This window comes from Triticum aestivum, chromosome 5B (genome assembly GCF_018294505.1).
Source record: "Triticum aestivum cultivar Chinese Spring chromosome 5B, IWGSC CS RefSeq v2.1, whole genome shotgun sequence".
NCBI classification, from domain to species: Eukaryota; Viridiplantae; Streptophyta; class Magnoliopsida; order Poales; family Poaceae; genus Triticum; species Triticum aestivum.
This window is the reverse complement of record NC_057807.1, coordinates 21,016,927-21,042,517: the sequence shown is the minus strand read 5'-3', so window position 1 is coordinate 21,042,517 and position 25,591 is coordinate 21,016,927.

The following is a 25,591-nucleotide window of genomic DNA, read 5'->3' as shown; positions in this document are numbered from 1 at the left end:
AATAACAGCCCATAATGCAATAAATATCAAGATAAAAGCATGATGCAAAATGGACGTATCAACTCCCCAAGCTTAGACCTCGCTTGTCCTCAAGCGAAAAGCCGATAACAGTAAATATGTCCTCATGTTTAGAGGTAGAGGCGTCGATAAAAATAAAATACGGACATGAAGACATCATGATTATTTTCATAACAGCAACGTATAAAGATTTTGTCTTATGTTATTTATGTTCAAGTGATGATCAGTTCACAAAGCACAATGCATGAATCAGAAACCTTATTGAGCACCAACAAATTATAACGTCAGTCATTGAAGCAATTGCAATTTATCATAACATCGGAAAGAGTCTATGTCAGAGCTTAAAAGCAAGTCCACATACTCAACTATCACTTAGTCCTTCATAATTGCTAACACTCACGCAATACTTGTGGTTATGGAGTTTTAATCGGACACAGAGAAAGATAGGGGCTTATAGTTTTGCCCCACAACCTTTTACCTCAAGGGTAATGTCAACAATAATAATTCATGCTCCCCCACATCCAATTAGATATATATATATATATATATATATATATATATATATATATATATATATATATATATATATATATATATATATATATATATATCATGTTCTTTCCAACATGCTGAGCTTGCCAAAGGATAAAATAAAAAGGGAAAGGTCAAGATCACCGTGACTCTTGCATAAGGTAAAGGATAATAATAAAAGATAGGCCCTTCGCAGAAGGAAGCAGAGGTTGTCATGCACGTTTAGGGTTGATGCACAAAATCTTAATGCAAAAGAACGTCACTTTATATTGCCCCTTGTATGTGAACCTTTATTATGCAGTCCGTCGCTTTTATTGCGTCCACAACAAGTTCGTACAAAGCTTATTTCTATGCACTAATAAGTCATGCATATTTAGAGAGCAATTTTTATTGCTTGCACCAATGACAACTTACTTTAAGGATCTTACTCAATCCATAGGTAGATATGGTGGACTCTCATGGCAAAACTGGTTTAAGGGTATTTGGAAACACAAGTAGTATTTCTACTTAGTGCTGAGAATTTGGATAGCATGAGGGGGAAAGGCAAGCTCAACACGTTAGAGGATCCATGACAACATACTTTATCTCAGATGTAAGAAAACATAACTCATTATGCTGTCTTCCTTGTCCAACATCAACTCTTTAGCATGTCATATTTTAATGAGTGCTCCCAATCATAAAAGATGTCAATGATAATATATCTATATGTGAAACCTCTCTTTCCTTATTACTTCCTATTAATTGCAATGATGACCAAAGCTATATTTGCCAACTCCCAACAACTTTTAATCATCATAATCTTTCTATGTGAAGTCATTACCTTCACTAAGATCAATATGAACTCTTTGATTCTTTTTATTCTTTTTCTTCTAATCACCCAAGATCATGGCAAAATACTCAAGCCCTTAACTCAACACTAATCTTTATTATATAGCTCACGGACTCGAATACAAAGAAGGATCATAAAGCAAACTCAAAACTAGATCATGCCATGACTTTATTCTACTAAATCAAGATACTACTAATAGGATCGAACTAAGAAAAACAGTAAAGATAGGAGTTGTGATGGTGATACGATACCAGGGCACCTCCCCCAAGCTTAGCAGTTGCCAAGGGGAGTGCTCATACCCATGTGATTATTTCTCCTTCTTTGTTGTTGGCGTAATATTCTTGGCGATGATTCTCCTCAGAATACGGTTCTCCTCCTCGAGCTTATTGACTTGCGGCTTGAGGTCCACTATTTCCTTGCGAAGCTTTCCTGTAACGGCTAAAGCTCCTTGCACCCAAGGGTGTTGCATAGATGCGGGAGAACCAGAGACACTCCTCCTCATATTTTCATAGGAAAGAAATTTAACATTGGAAGGGATAACCGAGTTTGGAATAGCTAAGCTCTGTAGTTCCCCCATCGTAAGCCCAGCTCGGAGGCGAGAGGTGACTTCTTGATCCTCCATGGCATCTACTCTCATCAGGTCAGTCTCCATCTCTTCCTCCGTTGCTGGCCCAAAGTGGTCAGCGTCGCTGTTTGCCCTTGGTTTCGGTGCTGGGTTGGATACCCGACTCTCCCCGACTGACTCTTGAGAAGACATCTTGCTCTAATCTGCAGCAGCAACAGCTCGAAAACAAAAACAGAGGATATTTGCGTGATACGAGAGCCAAAACCTTCGGGAGTATATATAATAAATTTTTACCGACCAAAATACATATCGTGCAAGGAAACGGAGTCCGGAGGGCACACGAGGTGCTCACGAGGTAGGGGGGCGCGCCCCGGGGGGGGGAGGGGTAGGGCGCGCCCTCCACCCTCATGGAGGCCTCGTGTCCTCACCCGACTGCTACTTATTTTTCTATTTTTCTAAATATTCCAAAACGGGGAAATATTGCCTTAAAAATTGTTTTGGAGTCGGTTTACTTACCGTACCACATACCTATTGCTTTTTTGAGTCTGAAACGGGCTGGAAGGTGTCCTTTATGTATTCCTCCGGGGTTACAGTTTCAATAATATTAGTTTCAACATTTATGGGATTACCTGAAATATAGTGTTTAATCCTTTAATCGTTTACCACCTTCGGATTTGTTCCTGCGAAGTTGTTGATTTTTATGGCACCGGAACGATAGACCTCCTCGATAACGTAGGGACCTCCCATTTGGAGAGAAGTTTTCCTGCAAAAAATCTTAAACGAGAGTTGTATAGCAATACATAATCACCTACATTAAACTCACGCTTTTGTATCCTTTTGTCATGCCATCTTTTAACCTTTTCTTTAAACAACTTGGCATTTTCGTAAGCTTGGGTTCTCCATTCATCAAGTGAGCTAATATCAAATAACCTTTTCTCACCGGCAAGTTTGAAATCATAGTTGAGCTTTTTAATAGCCCAGTATGCCTTATGTTCTAGTTCGAGAGGTAAGTGACAAGCTTTTCCATAAACCATTTTATACGGAGACATACCCATAGGATTCTTATATGTAGTTCTATAGGCCCATAATGCATCATCCAGTTTCTTGGACCAATTCTTCCTAGACCTGTTCACAGTCTTTTGCAAAACTAATTTGAGCTCTCTATTTCTCAACTCTACTTGACCACTAGACTGCGGGTGATAAGGAGATGCAATTCTATGATTAACGTCATATTTAGCAAGCATCTTACGGAAAGCACCATGAATAAAGTGTGAACCACCATCAGTCATGAAATATCTAGGGACTCCAAACCTCAGAAAAATAACTTCCTTAAGCATTTTAATAGAGGTGTTATGATCAACACTAGTAGTTGGAATAGCTTCCACCCACTTAGTAATGTAATCAACAACAACTAAAATATGAGTATATCCATTAGAGGCAGGAAAAGGTCCCATATAATCAAAGCCCCAAACGTCAAATGGTTCAATAACAAGCGAATAATTCATAGGCATTTCTTGATGTCTACTAATATTACCAATTCTTTGACATTCATCGCAAGACAAAACAAACTTACGGGCATCCTTGAAGAGAGTAGGCCAATAAAAACCGGATTGCAATACCTTATGCGCAGTTCTATCTCCAGCGTGGTGTCCTCCATAAGCTTCGGAGTGACACTTGCGTAGGATCTATTCCTATTCATGCTCAGGTACACAACGTCTAATAACACTATCTACTCCTTCTTTATAAAGATGTGGGTCATCCCAAAAGTAATGCCGCAAGTCATAGAAAACCTTTTTCTTTTGTTGGTATGTGAAGCTAGGTGGTATAAATTTAGCAACAATATAATTAGCATAATCAACATACCAAGGAGTGCTACTAGAAGTGCTTATGACATTTAATTGTTCATCAGGAAAGCTATCATCAATAGGTAGTGGGTCATCAAGAACGTTCTCTAACCTAGACAAGTTGTCTGCAACGGGGTTCTCAGCTCCCTTTCTATCAACAATATGTAAATCAAATTCTTGCAGCAGGAGAACCCATCTAATGAGTCTAGGTTTTGCATCTTTCTTTTCCATCAGATATTTAATAGTAGCATGATCAGTATGAATAGTAACTTTGGAATCAACAATATAAGGTCTAAACTTATCACAGGCAAACACAACTGCTAAAAGTTCCTTTTTGGTAGTAGCATAATTTTTTTGAGCACTGTCTAGAGTCTTACTAGCATAATGGATAACATTTAATTTCTTGTCAACTCTTTGCCCTAGAACAGCACCTACAACATAATCACTAGCATCACACATAATTTCAAAGGGTAAATTCCAATCAGGTGGCTGAACAATAGGTGCAGAGACCCCTGTTCAAGAATTCATCCGATTAACCAGTTAACTTGCCGATTAATCCCTACTCGTAGGGTCACCGAGTAGCTGATAAACCGCTAAATCGTCCGATTAATTGATTAAATGGCCGATTAACATGCTGATTAGACTATTAGTCCCCTACTCGCCAGCCAACCGAGCAGCTACCAGTTAACGATTTCCTCAACAATGGCAGAGACTAATGCTTTCTTAAGTATTTCAAATGCTTCTACACAATCATCATCAAAGACAAACGATACATCTTTTTATAATAAATTAGTCAGAGGCCAAGAGATTTTTGAGAAGTCCTTAATGAACCTCCTATAAAATCCGGCGTGACCAAGGAAACTTCTTATACCTTTGATGTCCTTGGGACATGTCATCTTTCAATAGCATCAACCTTGGCTTTATCAACTTCAATACCTCTTTCAGAAACTTTGTGCCCCAAGACAATACCTTCATTAACCATAAAGTGGCACTTTTCCCAATTCAAGACAAGATTAGTTTCTTCACATCTCTGCAAAACTCGAGCAAGATTGCTCAAGCAATCATCAAAAGAGGAACCATAGACGAAAAAGTCATCCATGAAAACCTCACAAATTTTCTCGCAAAAGTCAGAGAATATAGTCATCATGCATCTTTGAAAGGTAGCAGGTGCATTACATAAACCAAAAGGCATACGTCTATAAGGAAAAGTACCAAAAGGGCATGTAAAAGTAGTCTTTGATTGATCTTTAGCCGACACAGGTATTTGAGAAAAACCGGAATAACCATCTAGAAAGCAATAGTGTGGGGAGATCAACATAAGTAGCAGAAGATTCACAGAAAGAAGCTACTATCTCAGAGTCGAGTCCATATTTAGTGCTAAACTTACGGAAAATATCGGTATCCATAAAAGATAAAACACAATCAAACTTAGGTGTCATACCTGAGTCCTTACCTTCGTCGAGGTCCCAATCTTCAGAGTTGCGTTTAATTCTATCCTATAAATTCCATCTGAATTCAGTAGTCTTCATCATAAAAGAGCCAGCACAAGAAGTATCGAGCATGGTGCGATTGTTTTCAGAAAGCCGAGCATAGAAATTTTGCATAATCACTTCTCTTGTGAGCTCATGATTGGGGCATGAATATAACATTGATTTAAGCCTCCCCCAAGCTTGAGCGATGCTTTCTCCTTCGCGAGGCCAAAAATTATATATATAATTGCGATCACGATGAACAAGATGCATAGGGTAATACTTTTGATGAAATTCCAATTTCAATCTTTTATAGTTCCATGATCTCATATCATCACATAGCCTGTGCCATACCAATGTGTCTCCCTTCAAAGATAAAGGGAAGGCCTTCTTCTTAACAACATCATCGGGTATACCTTCAAGCTTAAATAGTCCACAAACATCATCCACATAGCGTAGATGTTCATCAGGATGTTTTGTTCCATCTCCTGTAAAAGTGTTAGCTAGCAGTTTTTCCATCAAACCCGAAGGAATCTCAAAAGGAGTTTCATTTTCAATAGGTTCAGTAGGTTGAGTAGGTTGAGGAGCAACTCTTTGCTCTACTGGACGGGGTGAAGATACCCCGAACAAGCCCCTCAGACAATTACTTTCCATAGTAACAAGTGACGGAAAATTCCAGCACACTATATAATTTTTTCCTTACCAAATTCCACCTACCAAAGGCGCTTCACTCCCCGGCAACGGCGCCAGAAAAGAGTCTTGATGACCCACAAGTATAGGGGATCTATCGTAGTCCTTTCGATAAGTAAGAGTGTCGAACCCAACGAGGAGCAGAAGGAAATGATAAGCAATTTTCAGCAAGTAAGAGTGTCGAAAGACTTCATATAGGAGAAGACAGGCATCGGAGAGCCACCAGGGGCCCCACGAGGTAGGGGGCGCGCCCGGGGGGGGGGGGGGTGCCCCCCACCCTCGTGAGCAGGGTGTGGGCCCCCTGGCCTTCATCTTTGGCGAGGATTTTTCTTTATTTATTTAAAGACATTCCGTGGAGTTTCAAGACTTTTGGAGCTGTGCAGAATAGGTTTCCAACGTTTGCTCCTTTTCCAGCCAGAATTCCAGCTGCCGGCATTCTCCCTCTTCATGTAAACCTTGTAAAATAAGAGAGAATATCCATAAGTATTGGGACATAACGTGAAATAACAACCCATAATGCAATAAATATCGAGATAAAAGCATGATGCAAAATGGACGTATCAGCAAGTATGATAATTATTGCATGTACGTATTACTAGCATCAATCACTACTAGGAAAACGCTTATAGATAGAAGTTTACCAGTAGCGTTTGTTTGTGACCCCACGCTACTAGTAGTTAGTAGTAGCGCTGGCTAGAAAGAGCGCTACTGGTATAAGTTAGCAGCAGCGCTTGGTATCTAAACCCACGCTACTGCTAAGTGTAACACACCACAATATCTGATCACTAAATATTAGCAGCGCTTGTCGCCCAACCAGCGCTACTGTTAGTTTTGGATCTATAGCACCTGTTGATATAAATGCGCTACTGCTATTTTTCTATCTATAAAATTTTACCAGTAGCGTGTTATGTTAGCCCGCGCTATAGGTAGTGCACCACCAGCCATAGATATTTTGCAAGCTACCATAGCAGTAGCGCGCATAGGAGACCCGCGCTACTGCTATGCCCGCCAGCCACCTACCACCTTTCCCCTCCTTCCTCCCCTTTCTTCTTCCTCCCCCCTTCCTTTCTCCCCCTTTCCTTGCACCTTGCTTGTTCCAATGCCCCCCCTCCACCACCCCTCCATTAGAGCCCTCCCTTCCCCTCTTCTTTGCCCTTCCATCACCCCCTCTTCTTGGCCCCTCCACCACCCCTCCATTAGAGCCCTCCCTTCCCCTCTTCTTTGCGCTTCTTCACCCCCTCTTCTTTGCCCCTCCACCACACCCCTCCATTAGAGCCCTCCCTCCCCCTCTTCTTTGCCCTCCACCACCCCCGTCTTCTTTTCCCTCCACCACCACCCCCTCCATTAATGCCCTCCTCCCCCTCTTCTTTGCCCTCCACCACCACCTTCCATTAATGCCTTCCTTCTTCTCCTCTCCCTCTCCTCCCACTCCCTCCCTAGCTAGCTAGCTAGTTAGAGCTATATATCTATAGAGCTACTAGGTAATTAAGAAGAAAGGTGCTCGATATCCCTCTCGACACATAGGTGAGCAAAAAAAGTGTTTGTGTGGATAGGACCGAAACTATATATATATGGGCGATATGAGAATATACCGAATTGTGTGTGGCATAATTTGAGTTGCCTACATTGTGTATTTGATGAAATAATGTGGGTGACATGAGTTGCCTATGTTTTGCCGAATTGTCGATTCAATTCCGTTTCGGTGAATTTCGGGCATGCAAACTCAATATGTCCTATGTTTAGGGAAGGTCATGCCGGATTTTTGTATCAATTTGATCCATGCTTGCATATATACGTGGTTATAATATTTGCTCCGCCCGCAGGTGATCATGAAGGTCAATGGAAGGATGGTGGAAAGATACTCGCAATCCGCTATGGATGACTGATGACCCACAAGTGTAGGGGATCGCAACAGCTTTCGAGGGTAGAGTCTTTAACCAAAATTTATTGAGTCGACACAAGGGGAGCCAAAGGATATTCTTGAGTATTAGCAGTTGAGTTGTCAATTCCACCACACCTGGATAACTTAGTATCTGCAGCAAAGTGTATAGTAGCAAAGTAATATGATAATAATGGTAACAGTGGTAAAGGTAAAGATAGCAAAAGTAGTATTTTTGGAGTTTTGTAGTGATTGTAACAATAGCAACGGAAAAGTAAATAAGCGAAGCACAATATATGAGAATCTCGTAGGCAATGGATCAGTGATGGATAATTATGTTGGATGCGATTCCTTGTGTAATAGCTATAACATAGGATGACACAGAACTAGCTCCAATTCATCAATGTAATGTAGGCATGTATTCCGAATATAGTCATACGTGCTTATGGAAAAGAACTTGCATGACATCTTTTGTCCTACCCTCTCGTGGCAGCGGGGTCCTAGTGGAAACTAAGGGATATTAATGCCTCCTTCTAATAGAGAACCGGACCAAAGCATTAACACATGGTGAATACATGAACTCCTCAAACTACGGTCATCATCGAGAAGTATCCCGATTATTGTCACTTCGGGGTTGTCGGATCATAACACATAATAGGTGACTATAGACTTGCAAGATAGGATCAAGAACACACAAATATTCATGAAAACATAATAGGTTCAGATATGAAATCATGGCACTCGGGCCCTGGTAACAAGCATTAAGCATAGCAAAGTCATAGCAACATCAATCTCAGAACATAGTGGATACTAGGGATCAAACCCTAACAAAACTAACTTGATTACATGATAAATCTCATCCAACCCATCACCGTCCAGCAAGCCTATGATGGAATTACTCACGCACGGCTGTGAGCATCATGAAATTGGTGATCGAGGATGGTTGATGATGACGATGGCGACGAATCGCCCTCTCTAGAGCCCCGAACGGACTCCAGACCAGCCCTCCCGAGAGAGATTAGGGCTTGGCGGCAGCTTTGTATCGTAAAACGCGATGAAACTTTCTCTCTGATTTTTTTCTCCGTGAGACGGAATATATGGAGTTGGAGTTGAGGTCGGTGGAGCTGCAGGGGGCCCACGAGACAGGGGGGCACGCCCAGAGGGGGTGGGTGCGCCCCCACCCTCGTGGATAGGGTGTGGGCCCCCTGGTCTTGATTCTTTCACCAGTATTTTTTATATTTTCTGAAACTTGTCTCCGAGGATTTTCATGTCATTCCGAGAACTTTTGTTTTCTACACATGAAACAACATCATAGTAATTCTGCTAAAAACAACGTCAGTCCAGGTTAGTTTCATTCAAATCATGCAAGTTAGAGTCCAAAACAAGGGCAAAAGTGTTTGGAAAAATAGATACGTTGGAGACGTATCAACTCCCCCAAGCTTAAACCTTTGCTTGTCCTCAAGCAATTCAGTTGATAAACTGAAAGTGATAAAGAAAAACTTTTACAAATTTTGTTTTCTCTTGTTGTTGTAAACATGTAAAGCTAGCATTCAAGTTACAACAAGTATTATGAACTAACCATACTCACGATAACACCTCGGTCTCACAATTACTCATATCAATGGCATAATCAGCTAGCAAGCAATAATAATAAAACTCGGATGACAACACTTTCTCAAAACAATCATAACATGATATAACAAAATGGTATCTCGCTAGCCCTTTCTGAGACCACAAAACATAATGCAGAGCATCTTTAAAGATCAAGGACTGACTAAACATTGTAATTCATGGTAAAAGAGATCCAGTCAAGTCATACCCAATATAAACCAATAGTAATGAATATAAATGACAGTATGCTCTCCAGCGGGTGCTTTTTAATAAGAAGGTGATGACTCAACATAAAAGTAAATAGATAGGCCCTTCGCAGAGGGAAGCAGGGATTTGTAGAGGTGCCAGAGCTCGATTTTGAAATAGGGAATGAATAACATTTTGGGTGGAATACTTTCACTGTCAACGCAACAACTATGAGATGGATGTATCTTCCATACTACATGCATTATAGGCAGTTCCCACGCAGAATGGTTAAATTTTATACTCCCCCACCACCAACAAGCATCAATCCATGGCTTGCTCGAAACAACGAGTGCCTCCAACTAACAACAACCCTGGGGGAGTTTTTTTTAATTATATTGATTTGCTTTGATCTTTTTGGATCATGGGACTGGGCATCCCGGTTACCGACCCTTTCTCGTGAATCAGGAGCGGAGTCCACTCCTCTTGAGAATAACCCACCTAGCATGGAAGATATAGGCAGCCCTAGTGGAATCATGAGCTGCTAGAGCATACAAAACAGAATTTCATTTGAAGGTTTGGAGTTTGGCACATACAAATTTACTTGGAACGACAGGTAGATACCGCATATAGGAAGGTATGGTGGACTCATTGGAATAACTTTGGGGTTTAAGGAGTTTGGTTGCACAAGCAGTATTCCCACTTAGTACAGGTGAAGGCTAGCAAAAGACTGGGTAGCGACCAACTAAGAGAGCGACAACAGTCATAAACATGCATTAAAACTAATTCACACCGAGTACAAACATGAGTAGGATATAATCCACCATGAACATAAATATCATGAAGGCTATGTTGATTTGTTTCAACTACATGCGTGAACATGTGCCAAGTCGAGTCACTCAATTCATTCAAAGGAGAATACCATCCCATCATACCACATCATAATCATTCTAATAGCATGTTGGCACGCAAGGTAAACCATTATAACTCATAGCTAATCAAGCATGGCACAAGCAACTATAATCTCTAAATGTTATTGCAAATATGTTTACTTCACAATAAGCTAAATTAGGAGCAATGAACTCATCATATTTACAAAAACAAGAGAGGTCGAGTTCATACCAGCTTCTCTCATCACAATCAGTCCATCATATATTATCATTATTGCCTTTCACTCGCACGATCGAATGATGTGTATAATAATAATAGTGCACGTGCATTGGACTAAGCTGGAACCTGCAAGCATTCAACTCAAGAGAGAAGACATGGTAATATGGGCTCTAAGTTAAATAAACATTCATGCATATGAGAGCCACCAAACATTTTCAATATGGTCTTCTACTCTCAACCCCTCAAAGGAAAGAAAATAAAATAAAACTATTTACACGGGAAAGCTCCCAACAAGTAAAAGAAGAACGAGAAATCTTTTTGGGTTTTCATTTTAATTTCTACTACAAGCATGGGAAATTAAACTAACTAATTTTTTGGTTTTTCTTAAAGTTTAACAAACACACAAGAAGAAAACTAGAAAAAGAAAATTAAACTAGCATGGATAATACAGTGAAAGAGTATGAGCACCGACGACTAGAATAGTGTGTGAACATGAATGTAAAGTCGGTGAGAAATACATACTCTCCCAAGCTTAGGCTTTTGGCCTAAGTTGGTCTATGGCCATGGATAGCGGTTACTCTCCCCAGTGTACTGAGAGGTGTAACCGGGATACCATTGGTTGGAGATCTCCTCCGGATCCCACTGATAAGATGATGGAAGATATGGGTCCAGTGGTGGTTCCGGCTCGGGCTTAGGGTCTGGAGTGGATGCTTGGCCTCGATAAGCATTCACCGCTTCCGGCGTGACAAGATAATTATCTACAGTCAAATCAAACAACAGAGGTGCAGGCAGAATAATAGTCTCATTGTGTTTCTTATTAAATCTCAAGTTATACAGGAGCATCTTATCATCATTATGAACAATAAACCCACGTGCTACCATGCTCCTGTAATCTAAAATGTAAGGAGGCAAAATTGTCTCCTCTTCCTCATAGTTCCTAATAGGTATCTCAAAATGTCTAACAAGACGTGCAACATAGATACCTCCAAGGATGGGGCCTTTTGTACGATTCAGGTTTAAACGTTTAGCAATAACGACACCCATACTAAAACTATTATCACAAAACAAGGCATGGAATAGAATAATAATATCTGGGACACTGAAGTTTCCACTATTTCCACGACCAATCAAGCATCTACTAGCAAATATGGCAAAGTAGCGAAAAACAGGAAAGTGTATGCTAGAGATTCTCGCATCGGAACCCTTCTTTGGACCCCCTACAGTGATAGTGTTAACAAAGCCATCCACATCCCTAGGATGTGGTTCCTCTAATTTTCCCTTAAAGGGTATCCTACATACCGCACAAAAATCACGTAAAGACATTTCCCTAAATTCATCATATAAATGAAATGATACCGAAGGCGGTGACTTCTTAGGATAATAATAAAAGTTTTGCACGAAGGTGGTAAGTAAGAGATACTGATCGATCCGGTCGTGGAGGAAATCGGTGAGGCCTGCATTCTTGATCAAATAATAAAAATCTTCATAAATTCCAGCTTCTCTCAAGAAATCATCGCATGGCCATTCACACGGTCGTATTTCCGCTATGCGAGGAAGATTATATTTGGCCTTTTCCTTCTCTTTAGCTTGTTTTTCCTGGGAGCCTTGGCTAGAAGAGCCCCTCAAAAATCTCTTTAACATTTTCTGAAAATTTCTGAAATTTTAGTAACTTCAAAATAAAAGTAAATAAAACTAAACAAGATTGATAGCAACTACTCCTACAAGTGCCTAGAGCCTATATCATGCATTAGAATTACTTGGAACCTCATAAATTTAACATGCAAGCTCAAGAACAGGGTCACCAAGGCAGCAAGGATTTGCAATGAATAAAGCACTAGAACAAAATCTATTTGGATCAACGGAGGAGTCACATACCAAGCAACAATCTCCGAAAGCAGTTTTGTGAATGGGGCTTTGAGCAAGGAGATCGAAAATCGCAGCAAAATGAGCTAGAACTCGTGCTTGAGCTGGATGGGGATTTTTTGGGAAGAAGATGGAGTGTGTGGGTGCTGGCATAAGTGGAAGGGGTGCACCAGGGGCCCACGAGACAGGGGGGCGCGCCCTCCACTCTCATGGCCAGGTGGCAAACCCCCCTGCAGTGTTTTTAGTGCCTAAAATCCTCAAATAATTCATAAAAAACCATACTAAATTTGCAGGGCATTTGAAGCACTTTTATTTTCGGGATATTTTTCATTGCACGGATAATTCAGAAAACAGACAGATAATACTATTTTTTCTTTATTTATTTTAAATAACAGAAAGTAAAAAGAGGGTACAGAAGGTTGTGCCTTCTAATTTCATCCATCTCATGATCATCAAAATGAATCCACTAACAAGGTTGATCAAGTCTTGTTAACAAACTCATTCCGAATAACATGGAACTCGAGAAATTTCGAAGTGACACTAGGTTACCTCAACGGGGATATGAACACCCCCAACAATAAGAATATTATACTTTTTCTTGATAGTAGGGAGAGGAAAATCGATGGAATTTTCTCAATAGTATTTATGCTATGAACTTGAGGTTGTTTCCTCGGAAAATGTACCGTATGCTCATTTCCATTAACATGAAAGGTGACATTGCCCTTGTTGCAATCAATAACAGCACCTGCAATATTTAAAAAGGGTCTACCAAGGATAATCGACATACTGTCGTCCTCGGGAATATCAAGAATGACAAAGTCTGTTAAGATAGTAACGTTCGCAACAACAACAGGCACGTCCTCACAAATGCCGACAAGTATAGCATTTGATTTATCAGCCATTTGCAAGGATATCTCAGTGGGTGTCGACTTACTTAATTCAAGTCTACGGTACAAGGAAAGAGGCATAACACTAACACCGGCTCCTAAATCACATAAAGCAGTTTTAACATAATTTCTTTTTATAGAGCAAGGTATAGTGGGTACTCCGGGATCACCAAGTTTCTTAGGTATTCCACCCTTAAAGGTATAGTTGGCAAGCATGGTTGAAATCTTAGCTTTAGGTATTTTCCTCTTATTAGTGATGATATCTTCCATATATTTAGCATAAGGGTTTGTTTTAAGCATATCAGTTAAGCGCATGCGTAAGAAAATATGTGTAATTATTTCAGCAAAACGCTCAAAGTCCTCATCATCCTTTGTCTTGGATGGTTTAGGAGGGAAGGGCATGGGTTTCTGAACCCATGGTTCTCTTTCTCTACCATGCTTCCTAGCAAGAAAATCTCTCTTATCATAACGTTGGTTTCTTGATTGTGGGTTATCAAGACCAACAATAGGTTCAATTTCTATATCATTGTTATTACTAGGTTGAGCATCTACATGAACATCATTATTAGCATTATCATCAGGTTCATGTTCATCTCCAGATTGTGTTTCAGCATCAAAGATAGAAGTATCATTAGGATTCTTAGGTGTTTCTAGATTAGGTTCACTAGAAGCATGCAAAGTCCTATCCTTCTTCTTTTTCTTCTTCTTTGAAGAACTAGGAGCATCTAGATTATTATTCTGAGAATCTTGTTCAATTCTCTTAGGCTGGCCTTCAGGATACAAAGGTTCCTGAGTCATTTTACCAATTCTAGTAGCCACTCTAACAGCAAAGACATGTTTATTATTTAATTGATCTAGCAATTCATTCTGAGCTTTAAGTACTTGTTCAGCTTGAGTAGCAACCATAGAAGCATGTTTACTAGTGAGTTTAAGTTCACCTTTAACTCTAGCTATATAATCATTAAAGCGTCCTATCATATAAGCATTATTCTTCAATTGTCTACCAACATAATCATTGAAATTTGCTTGTCTATTCATGAAATCATCAAATTCATCTAAGCATGGACTATGAAATTTAGTGTACGGGATTTCACCTTTATCATATCTATAGAGAAAATTTACCTTTACTACCTATGTCGGGTTATCAAGACAATGTGTTTCTTCATAGGCGGTATATTAAGACCATGTATTTCTTCAATAGGAGGTAAATTCTTAACGTCTTCAACTTTAATACCTTTCTCTTTCATTGATTTCTTTGCCTCTTGCATATCTTCAGGACTGAGAAATAGAACACATCTCTTCTTTGGAGTAGGTTTAGGAATAGGCTCAGGAGTTGGCTTAATTAGTTCAGGAATTGGCTCAGGAATTGGCTCAGGAAGAGTCCAATTATTTTCATTAGTCAACATATTGTTCAATAATAATTCAGCTTCGTCGACTGTTCTTTCCCTGAAAACACAACCAACACAACTATCCAAGTGGTCCTTAGAAGCATCAGTTAGTCCATTATAGAAGATATCAAGAATTTCATTTTTCTTAAGTGGATGATCAGGCAAAGCATTAAGTAATCGGAGAAGCCTCCCCCAAGCATGTGGGAGACTCTCTTCTTTGATTTGCACAAAATTATATATTTCCCGCAAGGCAGCTTGTTTCTTATGAGCAGGAAAATATTTAGCAGAGAAGTAATAAATCATATCTTGGGGACTACACACACAACCAGGATCAAGAGAATTAAACCAAGACTTAGCATCACCCTTTAATGAGAACGGAAATATCTTAAGTATGTAATAATAACGAGACGTCTCATCATTAGTGAACAGGGTGGCTATACACTACAAAAAAATACACTTCCGTGATGATACATGTTTGTCACAGTAGGTCGCGTTTTTTGTCATGCATGTACATCCATGACAAATTTATGACAGAATCAAGATATTCATACCTGTGCTGTCGTAGAAGTGTTCCATGACATTACCAAAATTATCATCACGGAAGTGTCCACTTCCATGATGATAAATCGCGCGTGACAGAAGTGCTTTCGTCAAGGGTGACCGACACGTGGCATCCACCGTAACGGAATGCCGTTAAGCTATCGGGTCGGGTTTTGGATCCGATAACCCGTTAACAGCCCCGACCAATGGGGATTTTCCACGTGTAAAATCATCATTGGCTGGAGGAAACACGTGTCGGCTCATCGTTGGGACAGATGTCATCCACTCATTGGATAGAAGGCGCCTATGATACGTCGACACGTGGCACGGCCCAATAGAGGCCCATTCCTATGAAAAGGCTGGCCCGTTTGACTTGGTCAAAAGGTGGCGGGCCGGCCCATGGAAAGCCTGTTAACGGCCTGTTCGCATATAGCCCATTTACAGCCCGCTAACCCAAGGCCCGTTACGCCCTATCCGAATTAGGCCCAGTAGCGTCATCTGGGCCATCCAATATGATTCCAGCCCGTTTTCACTTCTGGCCCATGTATGGCCAATGACGTCTTTCGTCCCATATGAGGCCATATGTAACTCTTGGCCTATTAATGGCCCGTGGTGAAACTGGCCCGCAATGAACAATGTATCACTTTACACCCATTAACGGCCCGTGGTGAAACTGGCCCGTAATGAACAGTATATCACTTTATACCCATTAAGGGCCCGTTATTCAGTTGGGCCGTTTCCAGCAAATGTTATCTTTCGGCCTTCTCAGAGCCCATTTATTCTTGGGCTCATTTCCAGCATTCGTTTACTTACGGCCCGTTACTGTCATTTTCTGCTTGTGGGCCAAATTCAGCCTGTGGTTACATCGGCCCATTTGTGGTCCGTTAATACGTTGGGCCATTTTCATAGCGTCATCAAATACGGCCTATTAACGATGGCCCGTTATGGTCATACGGCCCGTATAAGGCCCATTCATGATACGGCCCGTAGAAGGCCCATTGTTTCTACGGCCCGTAGAAGGCCTATTGTTTCTACGGCCCATAGAAGGCCTACTGTTTCTACGGCCCGTAGAAGGCCCACAGTTTCTACGGCCCGTAGGAGGCCCAGTGTCACTACAGTAAATATTAGCCCATGGTTATTGTGGCCTAGTTTTAACAAGAACTACACTGACTACATGCAAACAAATAAACAAGACAACAAGGAAATAAGTAAGCAAGCAACTTATGCTAGGCTATCACGGCTGTTACACATATTACATCCACTGGGCATCAAAGTTCGCCACCAGTGCAAATATAAGGAACAAAGCAGCATATCATATACACTGGTTGTCAAAGTTGGCGACCAGCGCAAATAAGCGCCGCAGCAAAACAAATCCAGAACTGAAACCACTTCAGAAGATCTCAAGAAACAATATCCTGGGCCCATAATGCTAGCAAGATGCTTAGCAAGCTTATTAACTTTCTCTTGTTTGGCACTTAAATCCTCCAGCGCTTGCTGTTGCACCAGAAAATATGCATCTGAATTCTGCAAGGACTTCCTCAGTCCTTCAGCTTCCTGTCGCAGCACATCTAATCGATGTCTTTCAACTTGAAGTTGAGATTCAAGAAGATGAACTGATTTAGATATCGAGTTCGAAGAGCTTGTGCCAGCAGTAGTGGCCAGTAACTCGAACACTACATCAAGACAGGACTTTTGGGTTCCCTCACTGTCGTCAAGATAGTTTTTATCAGCTTTCTTGGAGACCAACAGGGATGTCTCACTATCTTGAACCTTATCTGCATTACTTCCTTTACCATTGGATAACGCGGTACTGTTCTCCAATATTTTGTCCGCATTCTAAAAGAGAAACAAGCAGACACATCACATGTTTACCATGTTGTATATGAAACTCATTTTGGTAAATGAGTTTAGTAGTAAAGTGGACAGGATAACAGCATGAAATAGACATATATCTATGTACCATGGTCACTTTATGGTCTATATCATTCTAGTTTTTGTTGCCAAATCAAGATAGAGACACAGTTCAAATAATATTTGTTCAAGACAAAGCAGAATAGACAGAATATAAGTGTGGGTAACTATAGAGCAATAACAACACTTGTAATGTGCATGACATGAGAACATAACCGTTTATTCAATTGAAACTGAAATCAACATAGAGCAGGTTACAACAGCAAACCAGTTAAAGAAACAGGTTTAAAACATACCTGTTGCGCCATTGGAGTTTCAATTCCATCCTTCAAATTTGAAAATAGTTGGTATGAGTAAATACAGTAATGCAAGAGCAAAGGAGTATGAACCATAGCTACAGAACCTGACCTGAGAAAAAATCTTCTTCTCCTTTAAGCGTTGAGTTGGGATTCGGAGTGGTGGTCCTCGTGCTTTGGGCACTGCAGTTCCCTTACTAACCGCTTGTGTTTGGGTGCTCTGTGGTGGAGACGGTGCTATGTCAACTGGAACTGGGTTACTATCTGCCATGGTTGGGATTAGAAGGGGTGTAGCTGGTTCTCTGTCCAACTGGGTAGGGGTACAATCTGCGAGAGTCTGGGTTATGTGTGGTGGATCTGGTCCTTGGGCAAGTACAACCGTGGTTCTATCTGCATCAACTGGTAGCACTATCTTTTCTGAAGACCGTGGTGTTACTCCCTTAGGTACTGCCATCACACTCTCCAATTCAAATGGCTGATAAACAAGAAAAGTAATTGGAAGTATAGACATTGTAAGATAGACAGGTGCAACGGATAGTGGGGAATAAAAGAGGGCATGAAATAATTCATATTTATGTTGTCTAACCAAACAGGATAGCATGACACAATTTCACATATATGATGGCTAACTAAACAGGATAGCATGACACAATTTCACATTATGATGGCTAACTAAAAAAGATGGAAAGACATAGTTCAAAATATGAGACTATGTAAACAGGATGACATGACATAACTATATAATGGGTTTATTAAATAGGTTGGCATGCCATAATTCACATACATTCATGGATAGAATGCCATAATTCTAAATATGATGACTGTAAACACTAAACAGGATGAGATGATATAACTATATGATGTCTTTATTAAATGGGTTGCCATGCCAAAATTCAGATAGATGATGTGTATGTACTATGTAAACATGATGGCATGATATAATTCAAATATATGATTTATATAGTAAGCAAGCAAGCAGATGGCAATCTATATATGATGTAAAAACTAAGCAATGCAAGACAACATGCATGACATGGGTAATATAACCCTGCCAAGTTTGAGCATAGACCTTATGGGGGAAATAGGACTGGTCATCAATCTCTGAATCCTCCTCTGAGGAGCTCTCTGTAGCCAGCAAGATGTCTGCTTCAGCAGGTAGCATTGTCTGCTCTGAATACCTTGTTTTCACTCCAGATACTTCCATCACCGCTTCAAATGGCTGATGCACAGGAAGAGTAGTTGAATATACAAACATTGTCGACAAATGGAACACGTAATACAAAAAAATTATAGCATGATATAATTCACATACATGATGATTGGCTAAACAGCATGGCATTGCATAATTCACATATATAATGCCTTTGCAACAAGATAGCATTGTATAATTCACATATATAATGTCTTGCAACAAGATGGCAATGCATAATTCACATTTGTGGTAATTAGACACTGAACATGTGGCATTCACACAAAGCATGTCTAAACTAATCAAATGGCATAGCAATGCGAGACACCATACACACGATATGAGCAACATAACCCTACCAAGTTAGAGCATACACCTCGGGGGGGGGGGGAGGACTGGTCATCTGTCTCTGAATCCTCCTCTGAGGAGCTATCCGTAACTAGCGAGATATGCGCTTCGTCAGATAGCATAGTCTGCTCGGAAGACCTTGTTTTCACTCCAGAATTTGCCATCACCGTGTCAAATGGCTAATGCACACGAAGAGTAGTTGAACATACTAACATTGTTGACAAATGTAATATGTATCGAAAAAAAGGATGGCCTGATATAATTTACATATAAGATGACTGGCTAAGCAGGATGGCATTGCAAAATTCACATATATGATGCCTGGCTAAACAAGGTGGCATTGCATAATTCACATAAACAATGAATAAACTAAACAGATGGCATTCGCACAAAGGATGTCTAAACTAAGCAGATGACATATTTGATGTATAAAGTAAGCAATGCAAGACACCATATGCATGATATAACCAACATCAGCATGCCAAGTTAGAGCGAAGACCTCAGGGGGTAAATAGGAGTTATCTTCTCCTTCTGAATCCCCCGCAGAACAGATATCTTGCTCTCGATTACAATCCGAAATGCATGGAGGGGGCTGCCTTTGCGCAGCGATGTCTTCCTGAAATTATATTGCCACGCAAGGCTCGTCTCTTTTGCTCTACATGTTCAGTTCCATTGTTTACAATAATTGTCATGCATAGGAATAAAACATAGTGAGGTTATGTAAGGAGTGGATGTAGAAATCCAGAGTGATGGTAGCAACCTGTGGATAGACCCAAAACCAATAATAGCAGGCAGATAATAGCTTCAGTTAATAAATACAGATAATGGCTTCTTTACTGTTTGTTTCCCACCCAACATGAAACTCATAGTAGACACTGGAGATTAACCAGATAGTAGATAGATACTATTGATAGCGGCCCCGATATGTACCCCACAACCATTTAAAAACTCAAGTTTGACCATTAGTTTGGAGATGACTCAGAGTCTAATCGGTGAGCAGGACGATAAAGTAGCATGCAATATTAAGCGATGCATAACGTAAGCAGACACGAAAGAGTGCGGCCTCTCTTGTGGACCCCTGTAGTCCTCGAGGTCATCTGCTCGGTTGATGATGGTAATGCAGTTTTCATGGTTGCCAGCGGCGGGGAAGAAGATCTGAGGCGGCGAAAGACAGTCTGGAGGCCGGATCCCTGCTGTGCTGGACCCTTATGTCGTTGGAGCAGCTGAGCTAGGGTGGACGACGGCGCAGCAGGAGCGGGACAAACCATGCAAGGTTTTCTTTGACAACTATCTGTAAGAGAAGTAATTCTGTAAGGGCTCGTTTGAATTGGAGGATTCCAACAATGCAGGGATAGGAAATAGACAGGAATAAGATAGGAATGCACGTGCAAAACAGAGAATTTAAAAACACAAGATTTCTGCCAATCTGGGTGTTTGATTCACAACAATTGGAAGATCACAGGATGCAAAGAAGCATGGTGAGATTAAGTCAAACCACAAGAAAATGTACGGTTATAATGCTATTATGCTACTGTCTCTTAGTCTTGTGCTTCATGAATAGGAATTTGAAAAGGAGGACAAGTGAAAATTAAAATTCCTATGTTTTTCCTTTCAAGGAGACACTAAAGGAACAAATCTGTGTGCTTAGTGGACAATATATATAACATGTAGAGTAAAAAAGAGATGCAACAAGTGTACAACCTCTTTGGCGAAGCCATGTTGATCTCAGCGTGATTGGGTTGGCCGGTGAGGATGCTCCGGCTGACTTTGCTATTGGAGGAGGGGAAGAAGATCTTAGGCGTCTTGAGATGGAGCCCGAGGTACTGCTCCGCTATGATGGAGGGTTTCGTCGTTGGAGAAGCTCCGGTGAGTTGTACGACGCCGAGGCTGAAGCAGGACAAGAGAGACAACGAACAACGTTAACCTGAGTGGAATTCTAATAGAATCTCCAATACATGACATAAAATACATAACCACAAAGTGCTAGATGTAAAATACATCAGCCGCTCATCTCTGAACTTAACTGTCGAAACTGAACTTAATTGTCAAAACTGAACCTAACTGTCGAAACTGAATTTCGCTGTCGAAACTGAATTTTGCTGTCGAAACTGAACGCACTAGGTGAGGCTACACGTCGGTCGACAGACTTTTTCATCTCTGGTCAGTCGATTTTGCAGCAGTTGGATACGAAATCAAGGGCCTGCGGTTCATCTTCAACCTCCACCCCCCTGAGCCGCCAGCCACCACCGGCCAAACAGCAGCCCCCCGCCGCCCGCTACCAGCGGTGCGCCGCCCCGCCCGCCCCGAAAACACTCCCCACCGCCGGTCTGCTGCCGCCCCGGCCATCCCTCTAGCCCCCCCCGTGCCGAGCTTTTTCTCTGGCGATCCCCACGCCACCGCCCTGCCACCACCGGCGACCACCGCCCCCATCCTGAACCCTAAGATAGATAGTGGGGTACCTCTCCGGCGAGCCCCCCTCCCTGCTGCGGCTGGTTCTTCCTTCACCCCGGGGAGACCACCCCTTGAAAATTGACTTACCCAAAAGTCGATTCAGTCGACTGAAGTGTAGGCAAATCAGAGCAGCATCGCAAGCAAGAGCAAGAGCGGGAGCAGCAGTGCGAGCAAGAGCAATAGCAAGAGCAGACCAGGCAGGGGTCCGAGAGCAAGAGCAGAGCGGCAGCACGAGCAAGAGCTAAAGCAGCAACAGCTCCTACTGATGTGGACGTCGCCGCCGAGGGAGCGACGCCGTGGAGGAAGTGGCCGGCGACGCCGCCGTGGATGGAGCCGCGCCGTGTCGGCTCGGGACCGAGCGCCGGCAGCACCATGAGATCGAATGAAGAAGAAAATGCGGCGATTAGTGTACAACCTCTTTGGTGGCGCCTATTAGGCCGCAGCTTCATCCAAGGAATGGTGATGATGATGCTCTTCCGGTGGTGCAGGTAAAGACGGCGGTGTGGGAATGGAGGTGGCGCGAAAGACGAGGCAAACACCGGGGCAGCTCCTTGGAGGTGGAGGACGGGGTGGCTGAACCGGCGGGACGATGAGATCGACGAGGATCCTCATCCGGTACGGTGGATGAGGGACGTCGAGGTGTTGCTGCGGACGACATCGTCGGGGAAGAGGCTCCGGCTGGATGGCGGACGGAGCAGGGTGTGAGGTTTCATCGCAGGTTTTCGCGGCCTCGGTGTACGAATGGGTGGGCGGATGGGATGGCAGTGGGGAACCATGGCTTAGAGACGCGCTTGTCCGAAATGTGGGGTAAGTTACGAAAGTACCCCCCCCCCCCACCGATTTGAGGCGGTTCTTTCGGTTCAGGGGTACCACGGGCATTTCGCGTGTCCAGATTTCACAGGAGGTGGGAGTTTTCGCGCGCGTTGTAATTTCGGAATAGCAAGGCGCGGGTTGAGATGGAGGGAGTTGTCGGAGCACAAAGAGACAAATATATATCTTAAATATTTCGGGCTAACAAGGCGCGGGTTGAAATTTCCGGACAAGCCTAACGTGTACTGTACCAAATCAATGCGCACAACAAATGTCATTCAAAACTTTGAATTCATGTTATGTTCAATTCAAATATTTTGCTACGTGTATAATGCATGCAACCTACTACTCAAATGAACGTTTTAGTGCATTCCAAACGTATATACTACCACTTCAATATGAACTAAATTTGAATAAGATCTACAGTAATGATTGTTGTGAAGTCAAAGCATTTGAATTCGTTTCTCTGTTTTAATAAGATCTACAATCATCATTATTGTCAAGTTAAACCATCGTTTGTGTATTATCTTCACATCACACCACATGATTAGTCTCGAGTTACATATGAACTATGTGTACTATATGAACTCGAACTAGATTTTTTAAATCCACTTTATTTTGATTTCAAATCACATTACATTTCTAGCTCTAGCTAGATCTTCATAATCTAAACCATGTCTCATATGTATAATGTGTTTATCACATTATGTATGGTGCCCCGCCCCCTACGCCTACAAGTATTTAGATGTGAGTTGCAAACACCACACATTACCACAAATTCAAATAAAATGTGGGAATGTTCGATATATAGTATTGTTTAGATTGCTCGATATTTAGTTGTAAGCTGCAAACGCCGCACATTATCACAAATTCAAATAAAATGTGAGATTGTTTGATGTATAGTATGGTTTAGATTGTTCGGCATTTAGCTGTGAGTTGCAAACGCCATGTATTATCACATTATGGTATAACATGTGCACAGCTCGTGTATCACCGCTATATTCATGCATGCAATGTTTGAAACACTATGATCTCCTATTCAAATATATGAATCCGCTTTCGTATCAAATTATGATCTTTGTTAGTCTCTTATACCCACACAATCCTCTAACCTTCGTAGCTACCACTAACTTTCTCTCGTGCATGCACACGCCCTCCTCGCCCTCCCCCTCCCTCGGCATTCTATCCACCGGGCACATTCATTTTTTTCTTTAGGTCGTTCTCCCAGAGTCTCCACAACTCCTTTCCGACACACACCGATCGATAAACCTCTCCAGCGATGCCTGCCTACAGCATACACACATAGCTTCAATCTCCTCCTTTATGTGTCCTTCCCTCATGTCTCTTATATGGTCAGACAAACGTGTAAACTCTCGCCCCTCTTTTCATCGATCTCACAGCCGCACACTCCTCCCCCTATCTAGCTAGTAGTTGGGCCTCTCGCACCACCTCCTAGCTCCATTCCCTCTGTCTAGATCTTCATAATCTAAACCATGTCTCATATGTATAATGTGTTTATCACATTATGTATGGTGCCCCGCCTCCTTTTCATCGATCCACTTTATTTTGATTTCAAATCACATTACATTTCTAGCTCTAGCTAGATCTTCATAATCTAAACCATGTCTCATATGTATAATGTGTTTATCACATTATGTATGGTGCCCCGCCCCCTACGCCTACAAGTATTTAGATGTGAGTTGCAAACACCACACATTACCACAAATTCAAATAAAATGTGGGAATGTTCGATATATAGTATTGTTTAGATTGCTCGATATTTAGTTGTAAGCTGCAAACGCCGCACATTATCACAAATTCAAATAAAATGTGAGATTGTTTGATGTATAGTATGGTTTAGATTGTTCGGCATTTAGCTGTGAGTTGCAAACGCCATGTATTATCACATTATGGTATAACATGTGCACAGCACGTGTATCACCGCTATATTCATGCATGCAATGTTTGAAACACTATGATCTCCTATTCAAATATATGAATCCGCTTTCGTATCAAATTATGATCTTTGTTAGTCTCTTATACCCACACAATCCTCTAACCTTCGTAGCTACCACTAACTTTCTCTCGTGCATGCACACGCCCTCCTCGCCCTCCCCCTCCCTCGGCATTCTATCCACCGGGCACATTCATTTTTTTTCTTTAGGTCGTTCTCCCAGAGTCTCCACAACTCCTTTCCGACACACACCGATCGATAAACCTCTCCAGCGATGCCTGCCTACAGCATACACACATAGCTTCAATCTCCTCCTTTATGTGTCCTTCCCTCATGTCTCTTATATGGTCAGACAAACGTGTAAACTCTCGCCCCTCTTTTCATCGATCTCACAGCCGCACACTCCTCCCCCTATCTAGCTAGTAGTTGGGCCTCTCGCACCACCTCCTAGCTACATTCCCTCTGTCTATCCGTCTCGCTGGGCCTTATTTGCCTCTAACAAATGGACGTACACCGACCGATCTCTCGTTATACATATAGCCAGCTAGGTCCTTATAACTCATTTTTACCCACACATCGATCGATCTACCTCATTAGTTGTGTCTCTCCCTTCCTCGGACAAACAACAATTGATCTACCGATCTAGTTAGGGTTGCTTACCAAACACATGGTTCCCCTTCATCATCCATGGATGCGTCCCGGCAGATCTATCACGCACAGGCACACACAGAAACGCATCCCCACTCTTATTGATAACATTGCAGTTCCACCCTCAGTTTGTCTAGTAGGCCTCTCCCAAAATCTCCGAGAAGCAACTCCATCACCCATCCAACACTCTACCCCTCTCCCTCCATCTCCCTCCCTCCCTCTCTCTCCTCTCTCTCTCTGTCCCCTCATATTTCCCGTCCTTCAGTTATTTATGGATGTCGACCGATCTCCCTCAAGACATAGCTGGGTCTCTCCTTCTAAACACATATACGAGTCATTCTACCTCTATAGTTAGGCCTCTGCCTACCCCTCCCCCACCCCTCCCTCCACACACACCAATACATCAAGCACTCTAGTCATGTCTCCCTGCCACACACAAACTTGACATGTGCCCTCTAACGTTCCGGTAGGCCAGTCGCCCTATATCTTTGACTTTCACACACACACACACACACAATTTCGATGGCTCTCTTCATCGATCTCGCACCCACCCACTTGATCCTCTTTTCGACTCTAT